Source organism: Camellia sinensis, chromosome 1 (genome assembly GCF_055761805.1).
Source record: "Camellia sinensis isolate YWXY chromosome 1, ASM5576180v1, whole genome shotgun sequence".
NCBI classification, from domain to species: domain Eukaryota; kingdom Viridiplantae; phylum Streptophyta; class Magnoliopsida; order Ericales; family Theaceae; genus Camellia; species Camellia sinensis.
In genome coordinates this window covers 211,097,354-211,114,660 of record NC_138961.1, presented here as the reverse complement: position 1 = coordinate 211,114,660, position 17,307 = coordinate 211,097,354, and positions in this window count along the sequence as shown.

The window sequence follows — 17,307 nt, the reverse complement described above, 5'->3', positions numbered from 1 at the left end:
AGGAATCGGGGGAACCGGTCTACCCCCACCTCTAGATGCACCAGCCCTGCTGGTGGAAGGGACGTCTGCAGCCTGAGCCCGAGCCTGGCTAGAGGATGGCATACCAGCAGACCTCGTCATCGGGGTGCGAACTCCCGTCAATGGAGGCATCAGGTATGTATGACGGTAAGTGGCATAGTCCCCCTCCTCGAGATGTAGCAAAGCATCAGTACCCAGTATAGCACTGACTACATCCTAGGAAGAGAGCCTATCAGCAGTTTGCATACTGACTGGAGGTGCTGCGGGAGGGTCCTGAGAAAGGTACCCCCACACCTAACGTAAAAAGCGTTCCTCCAGAAACCATGCTCTACCAACCGGTCCTTCGAGCAGGAGCCTGTACTGAGAGGTACCCGATCCTCCGGCATACTGAAATCGGAGACCATCACCCAAGGGTGCCCAGGGCTGCCATGTGATCTGCGGATAACAAGTGCATAAACCAATCAGAAATCGAGAATATGCGTGCCAAATCAAAGATGAAAATGGAAGGGACTGAGAGTTCTAAAGTACCTCCGATGGGCGCACAGAGTCAAAGTACTGCCGTAGATAAAGGAGAGTCTCTCGGGGTCTCGGCCGGTGCTGGCCCTCGAACACCAGTGAGTATGGGGTCATGAGGGGCCCTGCCACCTCCAACTCTGGGGCTAATGTCGGGAAATACACGTAGACCCATAACTGAGAAAAGCAGTGCAGAATGTAAATACAAAGTGCTGAGGGCAAAATACAGACTGTAAAGTGCATTGTGTGTGCAATGTACAAGTAATGAGGAGCAGAAATGTAAATCAAGAGGACAAAAAGTACCTCCCAAGCTCTCCAATAACCACCGAGTAAGTCTCCCTGCCCGCGGGAGGTCGCGCTCATGTAGCAGTAAAGGGTAGCCAGGCCGGCGCCACCCCAGTCGTACCGACTGACCTGTGATAGGTCGACCAGAGCGCTCAACAGGTACAGTTCAACCGTGTTCCCTCTATCGGCGAACAAAGTAGTCCCGAAGAAGAACATAAGAAAACCGCGGGCATACTGCTCTGTCTCCTCAGGAGTCCCGGGCTCCATCTCCACCCGCCGAAAATGGGAAGAGAACCAAGTGTACCGGACTCTCCCGGAAGCCCTGTCAACAGGTGGGCGGGCCCCCAGCAAATGAATCCAAGCGGCCTCCCATTCGCCCATGTCCTCGTCATAAGGAATGGACCAACCCCCTATGTCCAGGCCGGTCAATACAGCAAAATCTAGCGGGGTCATAGTCAAGTCCCTAGTGGCGGAAAAATGAAAGGAGTTAGTGGTGTCCCACCATCTCTCCACCAAAGCTGCCATCAGTGTCCTCCTAGCAGGACAACGCGATAATCCCATGCAGAAGGCCCCGAACCCCGCCAGATCTACTAAATCTCGGACAGCCTCCGGGAGCTCAGTATACCAATCTCTCGTAGCGGTGGAGCCATATCCCCGCACATTGCGAGAACCAACCTACGTTCAGAATGAATACGTGTGTCAGTATAAAATGAATGAGTTGTGTGCCAATGAAATGAATGAGCTGTGTGCCAATGAAATGAATAAGCTGTGTGCAAGTAAATGGGCTGCGTGTTCAGAAAATCAGAGTTTGGGCTGTGTGTTCTACTCTTAATCAGTGTGGGCTGTGTGTTCACCTTCAACATGGGCTGCGTGTTCAGAAAATCAGAGTTTGGGTTGTGTGTTCTACTCTTAATCAGTGTGGGCTGTGTGTTCACCTTCAACTTGGGCTGCGTGTTCAGAAAATAAGAGTTTGGGCTATGTGTTCTACTCTTAATCAGTGTGGGCTGTGTGTTCACCTTCAACTTGGGCTGCGTGTTCAGAAAATCAGAGTTTGGGCTGTGTGTTCTACTCTCAATCAGTGTGGGCTATGCGTTCACCATCAATTTGGGCTACGTGTTCAGAAAATCAGAGTTTGGGCTGTGTGTTCTACTCTCAATCAGTGTGGGCTGCGTGTTCACCTTCAACTCGGGCTGTGTGTTCAGAAAATCAGAGTTTGGGTTGTGTGTTCTACTCTCAATTAGTGTGGGCTGTGTGTTCACCTTCAACTTGGGCTGCGTGTTCAGAAAATCAGAGTTTGGGCTGTGTGTTCTACTCTCAATCAGTGTGGGCTGTGTGTTCACCTTCAACTCGGGCTGTGTGTTCAGAAAATCAGAGTTTGGGCTGTGTGTTCTACTCTCAATCAGTGTGGGCTGTGTGTTCACCTTCAACTTGGGCTGCGTGTTTAGAAAATCAAAGTTTGGGCTGTGTGTTCTACTCTCAATCAGTGTAGGCTGTGTGTTCACCTTCAACTTGGGTTGTGTGTTCAGAAAATCGGAGTTAGGGTTGTGTGTTCTACTCTCAATCAGTGTGGGCTGCGTGTTCACCATCAATTTGGGCTGCGTGTTCAGAAAATCAGAGTTTGGGCTGCGTGTTCTACTCTTAGTCAGTGTGTGCTGTGTGTTCACCTTCAAATTCGGGCTGTGTGTTCGACAAATCAGTGTTTGAGCCGTGTGTTCACTTCTTAACTAATGTGTACCATGCGTTCGCAATCAATTAATGAGCCGAGTGTTAAGAAATTCAAGTGTTTAAGCTACATGTTCAAGATGCAAACAAAGTACTATGTCATAGGCTAAACTGTGTGTTCAAGCATGGCAAAGGCACAAAATGCACGAAAAATGCAGAAAATGAAGTAAATACCTCTCGTGCCTCATAGGAGAGGTGATGCTCTGGCTCTCGCAGAAGTAGATCTCCGGGCGCTCGATCATCAAAATCAGTAAAGTGACGAAAAGTGGCCCGGGGAAGAACATGTGTCGGCGGGGCATACATCTCGGGAATAAAGGGTCGAACCCTCGGAGGCAAAGTCATGACATCAAAATCATCCCCGGCACCTGGAGAGCCTCCACCATGAGGAAAATTACCCGCCATTTCGGAAAATCTGCAAAAGGGGCAAAAAGGAGCAAAAATGAGCAGAAATTGGAAAAAGTCAACAAAAGTCAACTCTCGGGAAATGAAAAAGTCAACAAAAGTCAACTCCCGAGAAAATTTTCCAAATATTGAGATAAACTCACCTCAAGTGGCGAAAATGAGAAAAGAAGCCCCGAAACCAAAATTTAATTGGTTCAAAGTGCTTGAAATTGAATGTTTTCGCGAAAACAACTTGCGTGGGGCGTTGGAAAGCGCGTATAGAGCCCAGATCTGAGGGAGAAAATGGTTTGGGAAGCAAGAGGAGAAGATTTCGCGGATGAAGTTATGAGCTCAAAGTGTATGGATGAGAGAATATATAGAAAGAAGGTGAAAAGACCAAATTACCCGCGGATTTGGGCAGGTGGCCGGCCGGCCACCTTTTCTAGCCGGCCGGCTATTCTCTTTTTGGAAAAGTGGCCGGCGGCCTCCCCTTGGGAAAATAACTGGCCGGCCGTATCTCCCACATGCTCACCTAGCTCTCTGCAAATTTTGAGGAAGATTGGAGTTCCCGGGACCTGAAAAAGTTCAAGAAAAGTGCACTTTCGGTCGCGAAATTGCTCCGCCAGAACTTCAGCTTCAAGATTCTGACATGTGTCTCATCATCATTCATCGAAATCAAGATGTATCCTTTTTGAATGTGTTGTAGCCTTTTCAGGAAGTGAATCGGAGGCCGTGATCGAGTCGCCTTCGCCGAAACACGTGTTTCTTTGCTCGTTATTTCGTAACAAACGGGCACCTTGATTTATGCTTATTTTGCACTATCATGCACATAACTTGCATTCTCATAAGCATACTTGCATTATTATGCACATTTCTTGATATTGCCATACCTCTGTGCTTGAGCATGCATTGTCACGCACGTTCCTTTCTCGCATCACGATGCATTCACTCGCCGGCACTGTGTGTGTCAAACTTTCGGAATCACATTGAATATATGTTGTTAGCATATTGTGCTTGTTGAATTTCTCTCTTTTTGCAGGCACGATATTGTATGTACGGTTCATTTGAGGCTGGTGCGACCAGACGAATCGCGCAGGTATCGTATCCTCTCCGTGTGAGACGCGACGAGAATTGAATGATTCTCCGCATTCTTAACTGCATGAAATGTAGTTGTTGCTTTGCATTCTTGCTTAAAACTGTTGCATCTATTTGCGAATACTTGCTTCATTACAGCTTGCTGCATTTGCATGATCATTGAGTTACCTCCGGCTCTGTGCATATCGCTTTGCATTTTGCCCCCCTTGCCTGCGGGCATGCCTGCGGGCACATCTCTGTTTATCTTGTACGTTTTTCTAAGTCTTCGGCCTTGTCAAAAATGGGTCGTCTCTGGGCTTTGACATTCACTCCCGTCACTTGTGACTTCCGAGTTCTGTCAAAGAGGGGCAACTGTAGACACCCATTTTTGACCGACCTTGAGACTCAGACGTCACCAGTTGAGCGCTTGGTGATATTGCATAATGTGCTCGTTCAGAAGTTTCAGAGTCTTGGTCATGAGCCCTGCCTCCGGATTTCCGAACCCTCTTCTATGCCTTGCCTCGGTTTGCGAACCAGACTCGATTTTCTCTGTTTCTTTTCCTGAGGGGAGGGAGAGGTCCCGTAGACCATCTCTCAGTGGCCGTGGGCTACATTTTGTGGCTGTAGGCCATTTTACCCATTTCGGAGCCCGGTTCCCGGTTTTCGGAGCTGTCAGGCTGTGTGCCTCGGTTCGGGACCGCTTAACCATCTCCTATTGCTCCGGTTTTTGGCATGCATCTTATTAACTTCCTTTTGAGGGACACTGAGGTCTGAGAGACCCACTTTGTGGTCGAGTGCCACTTTCGGTGCTTAACATGCAGTTTTCGGGACCCCGAACTGCGCGTTCTGGCCCCCGAGCATTCGTTTTGCATCGGTTTTCGTTTGTTTTTGGCAGGTACCTCTGTTTCATCACCAAGAAGGCCATAGAAGGGTGGGAGGCCAGCAATTGTTTCAGCAACCAGTTATATATCCTCCGGCGCCCTCCGACGCCCGTTTTTCTTGCTTCCGAGCCAATGTTGACCACCCTTGGACTATTTTCTCGAACTTCTAACCATATATTTGTGATGTACACACATGGGAGGACACTAAAAGTTGGTGGCCGGCCAGTAACTCCACCTGACCCTTTTGAACCCTTCCTAAAAATGGCCTATTCTCTCTCCTGTTTTACAGTTGACAATTTTGAACCATAGGGTTGTGTTGAGGGCACCTGGGAGGACAGCAATTTGTGGTGGCCGGCCATTAAATCTTCATGACCCTTTTGACCCTTGGCCGGCCAGCCATGGGAGGCGGCCGGCCGGCCACCTGCAGCCCCAAAACCTGGCCGGCCGTGATCCTTGCAATGTGTACATTACAGCTATACACTTTTTTCCCCCAAAAAATCTGTATCCGGAGGGACAACTTTTGGGGGGAAACTTGGCTTGTTTTCCCCCCATTTCTTTCCCTCCTTTTCCCCCCTCTTTGGTCCATATACTTGGCTGGCCAGCTCTGTAAAAAGGGTTAGAAAATTTCCCTTCAAGCCCTTTGCATTATATCTCTCTTCCTCTCCATCTCCAAGCTTCCATTCTTCAAACCCTACACCATTTTACACTACACCACCAAGCCTACCCTTCCATCCTCCACTCCAGCAGTTTGAGGGTGTTCTCCAGAGCTTAGGGGTGCTGCAAACTCAAGCCAAGAGTTGCTAAAGACTTGTCTTCAAGGGTAAGTTCTATTTCTCCTCTTTTGAGCTTATTTTTGTATCATTTCTTAGCCATACATGCTTGCTGTTTTGAGCTCCGGCCCTAACTGAAATTGGCATTTTTTTGAGCTCCTTTTCACTTTTTCTTAAGGGTCTCTCACTGTTTGAGGCCCCCTTGATGCACTTTCTTCATTATCCTTCTTAAATGCCATAATCTTGCATAGTATTTTTAGCCTATGTGTGATCTGTTTTGGAGCATGATGTAAACTGTAGATAGGCTTATTTTGAGCCCTTCTTCAACATTGAAGAAGGGCTCATCACTGTTTGGGACCTCCATGTGCCACTTGTCATTATACCCCTCTTTGGTTCCCATTTTTGCATGATTTATTAGCCTATTGTGCTTCTGTTTTTGGGCTCTTTTCAGAACTGAAAATAGTCTTATTTTGGCCTATTATTCATGTTTCATTAAGGGCCTTTCATGGTTTGAGGCATATTTCATATACTTTGTGTTATATCTCTCATTTTGGCCCCATTTTTGCATAGCATTTTGGACATATTTGCATACTGTTTTGGGTCCGGCCATCAACTGTAAAATGCTTTATTTTTGGCCCCTCTTCAGTATTGTTGAAAGATCCCTTTGTGTTTAAGGCCAGCAACCACTACTTGCTTCTTTGGCCACCTTTTGGCCCATTTCTTGCATGAGAGTTTAGCCATACCTGTGCTGGTTTTTGTGGTTTTCCATAAACTGTAAAAGATCATATTTTGGGCCCCTCTTCAACTTTGTTGAAGGGCCCTAATCTTTTTGGGGTCAGCAGCTGCGAGTTGTTTCATTATCTCATATTTAGGGCCATTTTTGCATGCTAGTTTTTCCCTATTTGTACTTGCTGTTTGGCCATGCTTTGAACTGTAAAAATGCTTTTCTAGGGGCTGCCTTGCTTCTATCTTTTCATCTCATGTTCAAATTATGCATGCATTGCATAGCTATAGGCCATTTCATGCGCCAAAATTCATGTTTCGGGACTTGTTCCATGTATCGGGTATCATTTCGCTTTGTTTCGGGGCTGTTTTGCCCCTCGTTTTGCTACTGTTTTTTGCATGTTTGCATACCATATTCCATGTCTTTGCCATGTCTCATTAGAGTGGCATTTTGGTGCCTGAGGGTCGGTCCTCGGTTTGCGTGCACGCGTGCACGCATTTCGAGTTATCTTGTTTTCATCTGATGGCCTCTTATGTGAGTGTGGCTGAGGTCCACTTGTGTTAGTGTAAGTCCATTGTGCATTGTGTATACCATTTCATCCATAGCATTGTGTAGGCTGGGCTGTATATTACTTCGTACAGCGTGTATGCCATTCCATAACATTGTGTATGTTAGGATTGTATCTTAGTTGCATTTCGTGCATGTCATGCGTATTGCATCGTGTTCGGGATAGGAGTTAGCCCGGGCACGGGAAACGAGGTGCATTTCGTACTCCGAGTGACGGAACGTGTCTCAATTCCCTAGTCACCGACACTCCGGATTATCTATGATGGAGTTAGGTTTTAGTTGAGTTTTCATGTGCATTCATTCTATATTGAGTTGCACAATTCGACTCCTCGGCCATCATGCATCGATATGCGTGATTGGTGGCACGAGGATCGAGGCATGCATGCATTTGTGAAAATACATTGCTATGTCCCTTTCCTGCTCTCTGTTGCAGCAAATCAAGAATTAGCAACCTTCCGGAGCTTGGCGCGCTTTCCAAGAAAAATTACAAAACAGTGGCTAATCGGGGCATTCCAGTGGATTTCCGCGCAAGGCAGCCCAGACATGCATCATTCATCAGAGTCAAGGCAGTCCCTGGCTTGCATGCCAGTTTATAGCTTTTCTTAGTTAATTTGTAAATTAATTAGGAATTTGTTTATATTCGGACTGTATTTATTTGGACTGTACTATTCTTTTATTCGGGACTGTATATTTATTCGGACCCTCTACACGAGGGCAATGTTGTAATAAGTGTGCGTGAGTGTGATGTATGTCTTCCAACCCCACGTCTTTCTTCCCTTTTATTTACCTGCTTATGATGGTTAGATTAGGGCATATTTCAAATAGCATACAGTATGATAGCATGTTTGCATCATTCATTTGTTTTGCATGCACCGGGCTCGGCGCATCATACTAACTGCATTGTATTTCAATTTCAAAGTTGAATACATGTTAGCTGTAGCATTCCATATGCCATGTTTAGAATAGCCGAGCCTGCCATAGTTGCATTTTGCATGTGTTGCATTAGGCAATCCTGTGTATCTAGGATCATACATGGATTTCTAATGAGTTTCTGTTTTGGCTTGGAGTACTCGGTAAGTTTTATGCTTTAGCATCCTTGCATGCGTGTAAGTGACTGCCATGAATAACATGCTTACCATGGGGCTAATTGCTTATGTGATATAACTGCCTGAATGCCTGTGGGTGAAGGTTGGGTTAGTTGAATTGTGACAATTCATCAAATGTTTGTTTTAAGCCCACTAGATAGTGGCAAAACCATCTATTCTAAGCCCACCCGAGGGTGGCAAAATCTGTATTTTAAGCCTACTTACGAGTAGCAAACCATCTTTCACAACAAACAATAAATGTTTTGTTCCAATTCGGGCGATCCGGTCTATACTTGTATGCTGTGTGCATCACATAGTAATCTAGGCTAATAACCGGAATAAGAACACACAATGTTTTCAAAAATAGATATCATGGTTAGTAGAGGCCGATCTTTGATCGGGCGAGCGGGGGTGCTCACGAAGTGACCTTCCCCAATCGTACCCAAGTTCCCGAGCCGAGGCAACTTTGGTGATGACAGACACGTGGCCTTTGGCACCGAGTCAGGGTTTCCTAAATTTCCTAAAATAAAATATTTAGGTGGCGACTCTGTATCTGGCAAAGCAATCCATGTTTGGCACTTCTTTTCTAAAAATCTGTTTTCTCAAAACGATTTGCCGGATTTGGACTCTTTGGTTCAGATTAAGAACCGTAACCAATTTGAGAGTCCTGAGCTGTAGTGACCCCAAATGAACAGAACGGGACTTATCCTCCCGGGGTATTCGAGGACGTCTACACTCCAATAATGTAGCACTTTAATGTAACACACTAAAAAATTTCTTGGTATACTTTTTTCAAACGTAATAACGTAATACTAAAAAAAAAAAAAATCAATAGTGTACTTTTTCCAAACATAACACTCTAATATAACAAAAAAAAAAAAAAATTATTAGTGTATTTTTCTCAAACATAACACTCAAATGTAACACAAAAATAAAAAAATAAATCCTTAATGTACTTTTCTTAAACGTAACGTTTCAATTAATGTAATCCCAAACGTAACATTCTCTGACGTAACACACAAAAAAATACTAAAAAATTCTTTAATGTATTTTTTCAAACTTAACACTTACAGTTTGAAATTATACATTTACTCAAAGCAACCTAATGAATTTTTGTACTAATTTGGGAATTGTTTGAAGAATCTCACATCATTTTGGAATGGTTTGAAGAATCTTAGCTTTTTTTTTTTAGAGTGTTACATTAAAGTGTCATGTTTGGAGAAAAAAGTATACTTAAGAGTTTTTTTGTGTGTTACATTGGAGTATTACATTAAGAAGGTTTTTTAGAGTGGTATATTAGAGTATTATGTTTGGAAAAGTATATTAAGGATATTTTTTTTTAGTATTAAATTGGAGTGTTACGTTTGAGTATTACATTGTAGTGTTACAGTTTGAAATTATATGTTTATCTAAAGTTTACTAAGAGGTTTTTGTATTCTTTTTGAAATGTTTTAAGAATCTCATATTTTAAGTCATTTTTGTACTCATTTTGAAATATTTTAAAAGTAAAAAGATTTTCATATAAAAATCTTACCTTTCTAAGATAAAAAAAAAAAAAAAATGAAACATAATAGAAATAAAGGTATAACTGTAAATTCAATTTTCAACTAATATATTACATTTATCTTTCTAAAATCAATGAGATTAATTAGTTTATAAAAAAATTCTTGAGAGTAAATGGATTATCATTCTTTAAGACGAGATTTATAGATAAATTTTTCTAATATAATTTATAATTTATTCAAAATTTAAATATAAATTACGAACTTATATATAAAATTTTTCTAATATAATTTATAATTTATTCAAAATTTAAATATAAATTACGAACTTATTATATAAAGCGAACAAAATTAATGGCGTGAATGTCACAATTTTTTTTATTCAACTATACGTATCAACTCCACGTATGAAAAATGTTTGGGAGCACTAATTAGTGCTCCCACTAATTAGGTGGCAATGGGTCCCGCCATTAATGATGTGATGTTTTGGTCTTGGAGTTGTGTTTTTTTTTTTTTTTTTTTTTTTTTTACTTTTTTAATACATTAGTGCTATTAATGGTGATATTTTTAGTGGGATGAATCATTGTTGCTCCAAGTATATATGAAAGGGAGGTGTCTCAAGGGTTATAGGACAGAGATCGAGAAAATATAAAAGGTAAATTGCAATTTTTCTATTTATATTTGGTCATTTTTTTACATTGATTTTTAAGGTTCTTTTTGTTTTTTTCACTTTAATTCTTTATGTTTTAAATTTTTCTCTAATTTACTCCTAAAATTATTTTATATTCAAAATTAGGCAAAAAATATCATGTTATATAACATAAAAATATTAAGATTTAAGTTTGTATTAGAAGTGTGAGTTACATGTAATAAAATATTTTTTTTGTTATATGACAGTTAACGTAACATTTTCTGTATAATTTTGAACAGAAGTTAACTTTAAGAGTAAATTGAAAAAAAAAAAACTTAAAATATGAAGGATCAAAGTGAAAAAATAATCAAACATAAAGGGACAAAGTGTAATTTATCTTAATAGATGTATCTATTGGGAAAATAATTAGAAATTAGTTTATTAATTTTTTAACTTTTTAAAATCATTTACCTTTTTATTTTTATATATATATTTTTAAAATAAATTAAAAAAATTAAAAAATTAACTTTTAACTTTAATTTTTAAAATAAGTCATAAAATGGGGTTGTTTGATATTTTATGAGATAAGAAAGTTTAATTATTTGTCTCCAACATCCCAGCATGTCGGTAGTCTGCATGCAGAGAGCCAGTTAGCTTGGAGTCAATTTTGTGGTTGGGGGACCTGGTCCTGGCCTGGGCCACAATTAATGCTATGTTTGTCAGGTTAGAATTAAAATAGGTATAAAAAAAATAAATAAATTAAAAAGTTAATAAAATAAAATATTACATGTAAGTTATAATAATTATTTTTTTTTGTTTTATAAAAGTTATAAAAATCAAAAAATTCATCATAAACGAGACTTTTTAATCAAGTTAACAAAGTTTAAAAATTAAAAAGCCAATTCATTTTACAAATAAGAGTTAACTCTCTCTCATTAAAAAAAAATTATTGATTGATCATGGGACATTACATAATCATGTTTTAAGCCAATCACGAATATTTATATTTTTTCATATTCTCCACTCACTAGGTCTCGTTTGGGAACATGTTAATTTTGTAATTTTTTGGTTATTTGACTAAAATATGAACTAAAAAAAACTAGTATGTTTAGGATGTTTTTTTGACTTTTTACGAAAAGATGTGCAAAAAGTAGAGAGAAAAGAGAATTTTTGACTTTTTGGTATGAGTTATTGACTTTTTAACTTTTTAAAGTAACTTTTTAACTTTTTGACTAAATCAACCTATTGCCAAACGAGACCTAAATATAAAATTATAAAATTTAATTTTTTTATCCATCACAATACCTATAAAACACCAAGTAACGTAACCCTGAACCAAACAACAACTTCTCATTAAAATGTCTACACAAGGGTTGTGTGCAGTGATTGACTACAATGGGCTGGCTCTCGGTTGCAAGATCAGGTACGCGACACCTCTTTTGTTTTTTCTTTTGTACTCTTTATCCATAAATTTTAATTTTAATTTTTATTAGATACATCCACCTTAATTAAAGGGAAATCAAATTTAAAATTCAATTTCTATTAGATACCTCCACCTTAACTAAAGGAAAATTTTCAATTGAGTGAAATTTTTTAAAAAATAATTAAAAATTTAAATTTTTTTTATAATTTATAATTTTAATTATTAATATTTATAAAATTTATCACTGATTTATAATTATTTTTTTTAAATTCTATTGATTTGATATTTTTCCTTAATTAAAAATTACTCACATCACATCTTCAATTTCTCCACTTTGCCGCATCATATATGAACTATTTATGTTCAAGAAAAGTCCTATGTGACAATAACCTTTGAGATACTTTTTCTATTTAAGAGCTCGTTTAGAAAGTGGATTGACTTTTTAATTTTTTGATTTTTTTAATTTAGAATTAAAAAATTTGATTTGGAAGGATTTTTGACTTTTTTAACTTTTTTGTGAGAGAACGAATGTAATGATTATGGGTTGGATGTGATATTTTATCTTATTGTGCTAAAAAACCTATTTTATTTTTTGTGACTATTTTAGCCAAAAAAGCATCCAAACTAACTTCCCCAACTGAGGCTTAGATGAGTGAAAAATATAGTCTTTGTTTGGCATGTTAGACTTTTTAATTTTTTGGTTATTTTAGTCATTAAATTTTTTTTTTAATCCAATAAGACAAAATATCACATCCAAATCATAATTATTTCATTTTTTCTCTCACAAAAGTTTAAAAAGCCAAAAAACCTATTTCAATCGAGACTTTGGCCAAGTTTGGCATCTTCAAAAAAGTCAAAAAATCAAAAAGTCATTATCTTATTTAAGTCACATTATTTTATTTAAGTCACATCACCTCTCTACCACATCATTTCAAACCCAACCCATACTTCATAAAAAGTCAAAAAGTGCACTTATTTAGAAGATTCCAAACAAACCTTTTATAGCCCTAGGCTAAAATAGCTAAAAAGCTAAAAATTTAAAAAGTCAACCCACATCCCAAACGAACCCATAGTATATTTAGGAGTGTAAAAATGACCCGTGACGCGTGGGCAACCAGGGGTGGGCCTGGTCCGTTTGGGCTCGAGCTCGAGCCCATCCCGGGCCATCGTTTTGAAACCCGACCCGGCCCATCTTCCTGCTCGAGGCCCAATGTTTTGTTTTTAGTGAAAAATAATAAAATTTTGATAGAAAAAAATAAAAAATCAATTTTTTTTTTTGTTCAAGCTTGCCTAAGCCCACCCCAAGCCCGAGCCTAGGCCTAGGCCCACTGGCCCGACCTGAGGCTTGAATACCCCCTGAGCCTGGGCCTAATTTTCTATCTCGTAGACCGTTCTAGCCCGAATTTTGATTGGAGTTCACGAGATCCGACAAGGGCCGACCCAGGCCAAATTTACACCCCTATGAATATTCATTGCCTAAGGTCCAGCTAGTAAAGCTTGATAATAAAAAATCTCATTGTTGGCTTATTTTTCTTACGAAGAAAAATATCATAAATGCGAGCGTGCCAGCAAGGATTGAAAAATCCTTACAGATTAAATTCAAGCCAATTATCAAGCGATTGTGTTGACGGTTCTTTTGCCTCAACGAAGAGGACTTCAAAATTGCCAAGTGTAAAGAAAAGAAAAATTAAAAGAATGGGGAACGGAGAAAGACGATTGAATGAACAATCAAAGTAATAATTACTTACCTCTACTCCTATGCTTCGAAAAGAAAGTGCATAAAATGCTTCGAAATTGAAATGCTGAAAATAAATGTTTCGAAATATAAATCTATGTTAAACTACTCCTAAGATAAAAAAATGACAAGAAATATTGAAATCAATTGTCTTTGATTTAAGTTCTGGATCCTTTGCAATGTAGCCATTAATGGCTATTTATAGAAGAAAAAATACAGCAATAACTACTTAGTAACTACTCATTTATTCCATTTTCATTCTTGTCTTGCCATGTGTCCTTCCACTCATCCACTTTGTCCTCCCACTCATCCACTTTGTCCTTCATATTCTCCATTATCTCTATAACTTCTTTTAACTTCCAAATGAATAAGAAGATGTCACGTGTCCTGCAATTATATAAATAATAAATAATAATAAAAATTACAGATTTATGGTGCTAACATTACCTCCCGCGACCCCTTAAAAATGATGTTTATTTGAATTTTTGAAGGGCCGAACCAAACACATGACTAATCTAAGCAATAAAATGCTTCGAATAATATCAACAAAGTGCTTCGAATGATATAATAGCACCAATGAAGTGTTTCGAATGAGTATGGAATTATGACTAAATGTCTCGAATGCTAGCTATTACGGACTAGTAACAAGCTTCGAAGGTAGTACAAAGGACCAAAATCATATTTCGAATGTTGAAAGTGCCGACAAAGGATAAATTACATCCTTAGAAATACTCAGCAAAGTTTCGAATGTTCACAACCACCATCATTGTTTCTTCGAAGCTGTTAATGTAAGATGGAGTGCTTCGAAGCTTACAAAATTATGGCAAAAGAGCCTTCGAAGCAGCTTTTGGCCAACATTGTAGTTATTCACATTTTGTATGTTCTGGTTCATACATAATTAATGAAAATATTAATTTTGTGCTTCGAACCAGTTATTAATTCTTCGAAGACATCAAAACTGTTGTTCTTTGAACCAACTTATCATGAAAAAAACAGGCATTATTCGACAACTAATTAATTGTCATTTTACATATATTTGAAGAGATGTACACATTTCGAAAGTTTTCAAAACTCTATACAGTTTCGAAGGTGAAGTAATCAACCTTCGAAACAACTCTTGATGTTTCGAATGTATCTTCAAAGCTTTATACAGCTTCGAAGGTGAAGTAATCAACTTTCGAAACAACTCTTGATGCTTCGAATGTATCTTTGATGCTTTGATTGTGTACATACAAACAACTGGCCATCAATTTGAAAAGATAAGCCATTCTCAACCATTTATTTAAATGCACAGGCTTTTTCTAGCCAAATTCATGCATTTTAAATGGTCATCCCTTGTTCTTAGTGCTTCGAACTCATAAGAACAATTTGTTAATTTTATTAGCCACATCATCAAAATTATATTTTGATGTGAACCACAAATCCAAAAAGGATTTTGAACACCAAAAGTCATAGTATAGTGTGACCATGAAAATTCATACTTTTTGACATTTTGAAAAATGTCAAAAATTTTGAATTCATGAACAGCGGCTTGTTCATTATTCTTGACCATGTTTGTTTTAAAAACATGACTTTTGCCGAGTAGATTTTCATAATTATTTTGCAAAGTGGGTTGTTTTTCCATGTTAGCCATTAATGGCTTATGAAAATCACCCATAAATATGTTATTTTCATGACTTGACTATCTAAAATTTGGTTTTTGGACCTCCCGATCCATGTATAAAACATCATTCTTAGCCAAATTTGGCTCAAAAACATGCTCTTTCGTTATGTTAATTTCATAATTTGGCTCTTTAAAAACGGACTCTTGAACCCCCCGAGCCATTGATGAAATCAACTCTTTACTTTTGCTATTTTCAACCATGGAAAAATTCTGAAAAAATTCACCAATTCCGGCCATTAAAGCCTCAGTTAAAGACTTGGTAGTGAGAGTTGATAACTCATCATTCCATTGGCGAATTTCCATATCAAGTTGATGAATTTCTCTAATTAAATGGTGTCTTTTTTCTTCCACCAAATAATATTGTAATGGATGAAAGTTTATTTCATCAAGAAAATGGATCTCTTCTTGAAGATCCAAAATTTTTCTTTCACGCCAATATATTTCAAATTGACAAGTTTGAATGGCGAAATCCAAATCGTTTGTCATTTCTTACACTTGGCAGTCCCACTGGGCGTGCCAAAAAATATTGGCTTATTTTTCTTACGAAGGAAAATATCATAAATGCGAGCGTGCCAGCAAGGATTGAAAAATCCTTACAGATTAAATTCAAGCCAATTATCAAGTGATTGTGTTGACGGTTCTTTTGCCTCAACGAAGAGGACTTCAAAATTGCCAAGTGTAAAGAAAAGAAAAATTAAAAGAATGGGGAACGGAGAAAGACGATTGAATGAACAATCAAAGTAATAATTACTTACCTCTACTCCTATGCTTCGAAAAGAAAGTGCATAAAATGCTTCGAAATTGAAATGCTGAAAATAAATGCTTCGAAATATAAATCTATGTTAAACTACTCCTAAGATAAAAAAAATGACAAGAAATATTGAAATCAATTGTCTTTGATTTAAGTTCTGGATCCTTTGCAATGTAGCCATTAATGGCTATTTATAGAAGAAAAAATACAGCAATAACTACTTAGTAACTACCCATTTCTTCCATCTTCATTCTTGTCTTGCCATGTGTCCTTCCACTCATCCACTTTGTCCTCCCACTCATCCACTTTGTCCTTCATATTCTCCATTATCTCTATAACTTCTTTTAACTTCCAAATGAATAAGAGGATGCCACGTGTCCTGCAATTATATAAATAATAAATAATAATAAAAATTACAAATTTATAGTGCTAACACTCATTCAAAGGTGTTTAGGTTCTTGTTATTTTTCTTTTCTTTTTTTTATCTGTCTGTTTGCTTGTTTTTTTAATATAATTGCTTCATATGTTATAAAAAAAATAAACCTTTCAAGAGAGAGAGACTGTTTTGTTTGTATTCACTTTGATGGTTTAGACAAATAAGGCCATCTCCTTTTATAGGCTACAAGGATCATAGGATCATTTGAGAAATATAAAGATGAAGAGGATTTTATGTCATTCTTGCATCTTCTCAAATATTCTACTCTAGAACATATAAGAATAGTATATACACTTTTAGAATTAATTTTTTATTTTTTTGTAGAACTATATATAATGTTCTTCTACCAATCTATTGATTGTTTTAGAGAATTCTAAATTCTTTCATTAACCTCAAATCTTGTAGCATTTCCCTAGGAATTTTTGGCAAGACCGGACAATGGGCTAGCTTGGGGTTGCTATAATTGGATTAAATATTAAATGTAGCATAGAAACTGAGTCCCGGTTGATTTTTATAATAATGTTTCTTAGCCCAAGTTTATTTTTGAGAAATTTTCTTGATTCATATTAAACTTATAAATTATTTAGTCCTCGTATTTTAAATTATATTATAGTTTATCAAATTGTAATGGTTATAAGTTAGCTTGGGAGTGTTAAAATTGAGTTAAACATTAAGGGTGTGTTTGGTTGGACGGACTGGATAATGGGAGATTATAATCCATCAGACTTGAGTTCTGGGACTGTGAATCCCCCGAACTATTTGGTTGGATTGGATATGTATTCTGTATTTGTTTTTTCATGAGATTATATTCTGTGTTTGTTTTTTCATGGGATTAGATGTCTAGAAAGAACTATTTTTAGTGAATCCAACGTTTGGTTGGACGGACTGGATAGGATAAATGAACAAAAGACTATTTTACCATTTTTCAATTGTTTACTAAGTAATAGCAATATTAAACATATCTTTAATATTTTAATTATTTTTAGCAAGATTAAATAAAATTTTATTTTATTTTATTTTTTACACAATTAAATAAATTTATTTTTTTTAAATTAAATAAATAAATAAATAAAATATCAATAAAAATTTATATTATTTTTTTAATTAAAATTTTAAACAAATTTGTTTTTAAAAATAATAATAATT